The sequence below is a fragment of the Delphinus delphis genome, chromosome 3, assembly GCF_949987515.2.
Source record: "Delphinus delphis chromosome 3, mDelDel1.2, whole genome shotgun sequence".
Taxonomy (NCBI): Eukaryota; Metazoa; Chordata; class Mammalia; order Artiodactyla; family Delphinidae; genus Delphinus; species Delphinus delphis.
In genome coordinates, this window is record NC_082685.1 from 102,242,957 (window position 1) to 102,251,242 (window position 8,286).

The window sequence follows — 8,286 nt, forward strand, 5'->3', positions numbered from 1 at the left end:
TTCTTTGAGCCTTAGAACTTTATTGCTTTCGTATAACAAAGTGGTTAACTAAGGCACAGAATTAGTCAACTTCTTGTTCCAAAAGCTCAGCAACAAAAGTATTCCTAAGGTAACAAAACGACTAAAGAAAGCTAATTATCAGTTAACACCTCAGTGCTTCAAAAACACTTACGAGTTGGACATGAAACCAGGACAGGATCTCAAGTATTGTGTTATGCTGTGCATGGCACAAAACTGGGGATTGCTGACTTTTCTTCTCCAAGGGGCTGACAGTTTATTTCTAATCCACTATTAGAAATAATATCTTAAAAAAATTTAGTAAATGAATCCTGTAAAAAGTTTACAAACTGATACATCGTCATACCTTACGTCTGAAATCTGTGTAAGGGCTCACTTTGGCAGCACACATACTGCAATGGGGACAACATAGAAAAGATTAGTGTGGCCTGTGCACACGGAGGACATTTAAACTTATGAAATGAACTGTATTTTCCAGTGATTACCAGGGACCAGGGGATGTAAGGGGAGGGTGGCGGTAATGACCACAAAGGGCCACAATGGAACTTATGAGTAGGAATAAAAATGTTTTATATCATGATTGCAGTAGTGGTAATACAACGGTATACATTTGTCAAAACTCACCGAATTGCAGCCTTAAAATTGGTAAATTTTATTGCATGTAAGTTACATCTCAATAAAGCTAACCAATTTTTAAATATTAAAAAAAATTTTTTTTGTAAGAATTTTGATTCTGCCGTCCCATGCACTAATTGGAGTGATAAAATTTCATGCAAAGCACAAGGACTTTCCCCCTCTATTCATCTCTGTTTCAGGCACAACAGAACCAGCTGGTCTTATAACAATTCATCAGTCTTTTGCAATGAGATAAAAACGTACCATATTTAGATACTGCAATAAACAATTATTTCAGTGGAGTATGTAATAGTTGCACATCACTAAACTAAGGCAAATATTGAGGAAACATGGAAAGTGAAATGATTAATAATCAATAAGTTGCTGCTTCTCAGAAAACAAACAAAATACTTTGAGGATAATGTCTTTCTACAAGAAAAAAATTATTATTCAACTTTTGATCACAAAAATCTATTTTCTTTCTCCAACCATTCATTAGATTAAAACTTTAAAAAAAATTATATATATATATATATATATATATACACGTTATGCACAGAAAATAGGTATGTGTTTGTCCCCAGTATATGCACTCAGAACAACAGAAGTTTGTTTGATGAGATCAATAGTATGGAAAAGAGTTACTTATTGTCTTTTCTCCCTCAAGAATTTTTTTTGGCACATCAATCTGATGAGGTGGGAAAAATGAAGCCTGAACAGAAAACAAAATTGAAGCTAAAAACAATAGAGAAGATTGATTAACCCCACGTTATCAAGTAAGTGTCAATAGCAAGAAGCTACTAGGCTTCTGCACTGTTTTCCTCTAAACTTTTAGCCTTACATCCGTCAAACCTCAAGATAACTATCCATCATGGAGTCAAAGTGGCGAACAACTGTGTGGTCCTTTGATAAGGGACAGTGTCACAATTTGTCTCCTTCTCTTCCCACAGATCGCCTCTAATGGGGTAAGGCCAGGCCACAACAGCTGCAAATAGCCCAAAGACATTCTTTAGCATAAAAAAAAAGTCTCAGAAAATATGCAGAATAAGAATCTAAGCAACCTTCAAAAAAATCTAAACTCAATGATTATTTACTTGAATGTTTTATGTATGTTTTCTTCTTTCTAACACTAGTGTTGATAAACCGATGTTTAAGTATAATTAAATGGCAAAATTGTGATGCATTTAAAAATGTGGTGATGTTAACAATCCCCTGAAAGCTACAATGCAGCATCTGTATAACTAAGTAATATTTAAAATCAGTGGCCGAACTATATTGAAATTTATCCAAAGTCTCCAAGAAGGTAATCCACACACTTAGATGTACCATGGAACATTATCTATGCCATTCAAAAATGAAGAGGCAGCCCCAACCTCCCTGCAAAAAAATCGGCCTAATGAAGAATGCTTAGTAGCATAAGAAAATGACCATGTCATAATATTAGGGAAAAGAAAGCAAAATTTAAAAATATGAGTTATGACTATAATTATGTGAAATATTCACAGGAAAAATGGTTGAAAGTTTATAAAGTATAACAATTGGCATGTTAGGGTAGTGAGTTTATGGACAATAACTTTTTCTGCTCTGTCTTAATGAATTGTTTTCAAAAATTGTTTTATTATTTCTTGACATATTTTTTCCTCCACACATGTGCAAGCTTAGCAAGTTTACATGAAGATTTCCTAACACTCCATGTCAGCAAATATTAGCTTTAAAAGAGTTCTGTATCATCACCAGCAGGGAAGATGTCATCTCAAGCCAACCTGCAACTACCCTATTGGTGCCAGCCTCTTGAGCAGGATGCAGCTCAAAGGTAGTGAGAAGAAATGTCATCCTGGGTACATGTTCTGAGGCCTTGTCTTGGTACTCAAGACCTTCCAGTGGAATGGTATAAAGTGGAGATGGGAAGAGAGAATCTAAAATTTATGTAATCAGTTCACAACTTCATAGAACACCCTGATGTCATCAAACAAAGGAGTGATTTGCCCCACCCTGACCACATTTCTCCCCTTAGGCTATAGTTTGTGACTTCTTTTGCCTTCAGATCTGCTCTTGGGGTTCATTTTTTACTTATTTTACGTGTATAAAAATATTTAAGGGGGAAACACTGAGTGTCCCCAGGCTCCCAGCCCTTTACTGAGAAGACAAGTCTTCAGCCATATATGTGCCCCAGTGTTCTCCAACTGTCGTGATTTGAGAAGTACATTCTTTTTTATCCTGAAGGAATTTTGGCATATTGGGCTTTAAGACACAGCTATCAGAGAATTATAATTATCTGGCATCATTTTCAGTTAACATTAATTTGGGAATGGACAAGGATATGGGCAAAATAAGACCTGTGAGAATGGGACAGTAGATAGGAGTAGGGACCACCTAAAGGGAGAGGAAGTTTACAGAAAAGGAAGGAAGGAACCCTAGAAATAAAATTTTGCTTCATTCACCATTTGATCCTTGGTCAATCCCGTTGACCCTGGTTGAGTAAGAATGCGAGCTTAAGAATGTGACCAACTTGGATTCAATCCCATCTCTACCACTTACTAATCACGAGGTCATAAACAAGTTACCTAACCTGTCTCAGTAGTGTGCTTCCTTTACTGTGCAATAGGGAAAGTAATATATACTTCATGAGAATATTTTAATAAATGAGGTAATTATGTATTTAACCATAATCGAATAAGAACTTCACCAATGTTAATAACTATCCACTTTATTTTCCCTTTTAGTTTCTTCTGCAAATTAGGGATTTGCTCCCTAAATCCATATTTGCAATGAGCTTTGAAACTTCATTAAAAATATTTGATTACAAATAAACAAATGTGATCTAATCAAGCTTAAAAGCTTTTACACAGCAAAAGAAACCATAACCAAAATGAAAAAACAACCTACAGAATGGGAGAAAATATTTGCAAACAATGCAACTGACAAGCGGTTTATTTCCAAAATATACAAACAGCTCAGATAACTCAAAATCAAAAATATAAACAATGCAATCAAAAAATAGGCAGAAGACCTAAATAGACATTTCTCCAAAGAAAACATACAGATGTCCAACAGGCACATGAAAAGACACTCTATTTCACTAATTAATAGAGAAATGCAAATCAAAACCACAATAAGGTATCTACTGTATGATCCAGCAATTCCACCGCTGGGCATATATCTGGAAAAGATGAAGACTCTAATTCGAAAAAATACATGCATCCCAATGTTCATAGCAGCACTATTTACAAGAGCCAATATATGAAAACAACCCAAGTGTCCATCAACAGACAACTGCTTTAAGATTATGTGGTGTACACACACACACACACACACACACACACACACACAATGGAATATTACTCAGCCATAAAAAAGAATGAATAATGCCATTTGCAGCAACATGGATGGACCTAGAGAATATCATACTGAGTGAAATCAGACAGATATCATATGATATCACTTATGTGTGAAATCTAAAAAATAATACAAATTAACCTATATACAAAAGAGAAACAGACTCACAGACATAGAAAACAATTTCATGGGGCAGAGTAGTCAAGATGGCGGAATAGAAGGATGCAGAATTTGTCACTCCTCACAAGTACACCAAGAATACATCTACAGATGGAACAATTCTCATAGAGCAGCTGCTGAACATTAGCGGAAGACTTCAGACACCTAAAAGCACAAGAAGATCCCCTCACAACTGGGTAGGATGAAAGAAAGAAGAAAAAAAAGAAAAGAGGAATCAAAACAGGGACCAGCAACCCTGGTGGGAAGTTGAAGGTGAGGGGAGGTCTCCACACTCAGAAAAACTCCCTCACGGTGGGGAAATCATCTGGGACAGAAAAAGGACCTTTGGGGGATCAAAAGTCTGTGGGAGGCAGGACAAAGTAAGAACTACATGCAGCGTCTATACCATAGCTCTGCGCATTCCAGCCTGAGTTGTGAGTCACCTGTTGCAAAGGGGGCCTGGGTGCTGGAAAGTGGAGCTTGGAGCATGGACCCAGGGAGGGGACAGCTCTTGGCTGTGAAAAGACAGCCAGAAGGGACAGGAGTAAGGAGTTCCACAACCTAGAAAGTCTGCAGAAAAAGCCCAGGACACCACAGAAGCAAGGCGTCATTGCTGAGTTGTGCACAAAGGGTGGAGCCACAATTACAACCCCTTTCCCCACCCACCAGCTTCTTTGGGCACTGGGAGGGGCTCCCATCTGAGCGGGCCCATCCGCCCCTTGGGCCAGGGTCTCCTCTGCCCATCCCAAAGCCTCCCTGTGAATCAGCCCTGGGTGCCCCTGCCTGGGAACAAGAGTCCACAGATGCTGGTGGGGGCTGAGTACTAAATTGTGGGGCTGGGAGAATGAATCCAGGGAGAAGAGCACTATTGGCTGCGTGGATACAGCAGAGGGGACAGGAGCGAGGGGATGCATGACCAGGAATACACCTAGAGGAAGTATGCCCAAAAAGCAAGGTGCCATTGTTGAGAGGTGCATGGGGGGTGGGCGGGACCACCACCAGCTCCACACATCAGCTCCTGCCTCTGCAGGCACTGGGAGGGACTCCCACCTAAGTGAGCACACCACAGTCTGTTGCAACTGCCTGCTGGTCCCCGCTGCCACAGGCAACTCACACACACCCCAAGTGTACCCACCATACCCCTCCCCAGCCTGAGTAAGTGTGCCCCAAGCAGCCGCTGCTTTTGCTCCTCTCGCCTGGGCAAGTAGCAGATGCCTGAAGGTGGCACACATGCAGAAGTGGGGTCAAAACCAAAGCTGAGTCCCAGGGGCCCTGCAACTAAGGAAGAGGAATGGAAATCTTTCTGTGCAGCTGCACAAGCCACGAATTAAATCCCTGAGATCGGCTTGGAAAATCCTGCGTCTGTGGAATACCTGAATAGAAAAGTGTCCCCACAGCTGAGACCGGTCTAGCCTTTCGAGCAGTGGACTTTGGGGGCAAGTACAGGTGGAAATCGGGCCAGGTCAGAGCCTGAGCTGGCCCCACAGAGCCCACAGCAGGTCCAGAGACCTACCAAGAGGTACAGGAAGGCCTCCTCGGGAGGTGGGAATTGGCTCTGGCTCACTGGGGGAGCAAGGACACTGACAGAAGAGGCCCCGGAAAATATTATTACTATTATTTTTTTTTTGTTTGCCTTGTTTTGTTCAGTTGTTGATATTGTTGCTTTTTTTTTTAATCTTTAATTTTCATTTATTTTTATTTTTGAATATATATATTTTTATTTTTCTATTTTTACTTGCTTTTTGTTGTTTTGTGGGTTTTTTCTCATTTTTGTTCTTTGGTTTTTATGTTTTTTCTTTTTTTATTGTTTTAATGTGTATGTTTTATGTTTTCTTCTCTTTTTTTGTTGTTTGCTTTCTGTTTTTGTTTTCTTTTCCTTTTTTTCTTTGTTAGTTTAGTCCTTATTGACTGTTCTCATTTTAAAATTATTTTGTTTGTTCTCTTGGTGTTTTTCTTTTTTCCTTGATTTTTTTTCTTTTTTGTGTGTGTGTTGTTGCTGCTGTTTGTTTGCTGTTGTTTTTGCTATTTGTCTTGGATTTTGTCTGTTTGTTTTCTTTTCTCTCTTTTCTTTCTTTTTTCTCTGGCTGCACTGTACAGCTTGCAGGCTCTTGGTTCCCCAGCCAGGGGTCTGGCCTGGGCCTCAGGGGTGGGAGCGCCAAGGTCAGGACACTGGACCTCCAGAGAATTCCCAGGCCCAGGGAATATTAACTGTCATGCATGCTCCCAGAGGTATCCATATCAACACCAAGACGTGGCCCCACACAACTGCCTGCAGGCTCCAGTGCTGGACACCTCACACCAAATAACCATCAAGACAGAAACACAGCCCCACCCATCAGCAGACAGGCTGCATAAACTAGTACTAAGCTCACAGACACCCAAAACACACCACCTGACACGTCCCTGCCCCAGAGGCAAAAGATTCAGCTCCACCCACCAGAGCACAGGCACCAGTCCCTCCCAACAGGAAGCCTACACAAGACCCTGTATCAACCTCACTCACCAGGGGCAAGACAAAAGCAGCAAGAGGAACTACGACCCTGCAGCCTGCAGAAAGGAGACCATAAACACAGTAGATTAAACAAAACGAGATGACAGAGAAATATGTTGCAGATGAAGGAGTAGGGTAAAATCCCACAAGACCAAATAAATGAAGAGGAAATAGGCAATCTACCTGAAAAAGAACTCAGAGTAATGAGAGTAAAGATGATCCAAGATCTTGGACACAGAATGGAGGCACAGATCAGGAAGATATAAGAAATGCTTAACAAGGACCTAGAAGAACTAAAGAACAAACAATCAGAGATGAACAACACAATAACTGAAATGAAGAATACACTAGAAATAATCAATAGCAAAATAACTGAGGCAGAAGAAAGGATAAGTGCACTGGAAGATAGAATGGTGGAAATAACTGCTGAGGAGCAGAAAAAAGAAAAAAGAACGAAAAGAAAGGAGGACAGACTCAGAGGCCTCTGGGACAACATTAAATGCACCAACATTTGAATTATAGGGGTCCCAGAAGAAGAAAAGAAAGGGAAAGGGCCTGAGAAAATAGTTGAGTACATTATAGTCAAAAACTTCCTTAACATAGGAAAGGAAAGAGTCGATCAAGTCCAGTAAGCTCAGAGAATACCATACAGGATAAATCCAAGGAGAAACATGCCGAGACACATATTAATTAAACTAACAAGAATTAAATACAAAGAAAAAATATTAAAAGCAGCAAGAGAAAATCAACAAACAACCTACAAGGGAATCCCCATAAGGTTATCAGCTGATTTTTCAGCAGAAACTCTGCAGGCCAGAGGGAGTGGCAGGACATATTTAAAGGGATGAAAGGGAAAAACCTACAACCAAGATAACTCTACCCAGCGAGGATCTCATTCAGATTTGACAAAGAAATCAAAAGCTTTACAGACAAGCAAAAGCTAAGAGAATTCAGAATCACCAAACCAGCTTTACAACAAATGCTAAAGGAACTTCTCTAGATGGGAAACACAAGAGAAAAAAAAGAGCTACAATAACAAACCCAAAACAATTAAGAAAATGGTAATAGGAACACACATATCTACAATTACCTTAAATGTAAATGGATTAAATGCTCCAACCAAAAGACACAGACTAGCTGAATGGATACAGAAACAAGACGCGTATATATGCTGTCTACGAGAGACCCGCTTCAGACCTAGGGACACGTACAGACTGAAAATAAGGGGATGGAAAAAGATATTCCATACAAATGGAAATAAAAAGAAAGCTGAAGTAGCAATACTCATGTCAGATAAGATAGACTTTAAAATAAAGATTATTACAAAAGAGAAGGAAAAACACTACATAATGATCAAGGGATCAATCCAAGAAGATATAACAATTGTAAATATTTATGCACCCAAAACAGGAGCACCTCAATACCTAAGGCAAATGCTAACAGCCATAAAAGGGGAAATCAACAGTAACACAAGTAACAGTCCACTTACACCAATGGACAGATCATCCACACAGAAAATAAATAAGGATACACAAGCTTTAAATGACACAACAGACCAAACAGACTTAACTGATATTTATAGGACATTCCACCTGAAAGCAGAAGAATATACTTTCTTCTCAAGTGTTCACGAAACATTCTCCAGGATAGATCACATCTTGGATCAC

General features: G+C 39.6%; 1 non-coding gene across 1 annotated transcript; it reads left to right on the forward strand.

Moving 5' to 3' along the window:
• Nucleotides 1-386: 386 nt before the first annotated feature.
• Nucleotides 387-493, forward strand: LOC132423754 (U6 spliceosomal RNA). The gene has a single exon (XR_009519066.1). It is a non-coding gene; the product is annotated as a U6 spliceosomal RNA (small nuclear RNA).
• Nucleotides 494-8,286: the final 7,793 nt, after the last annotated feature.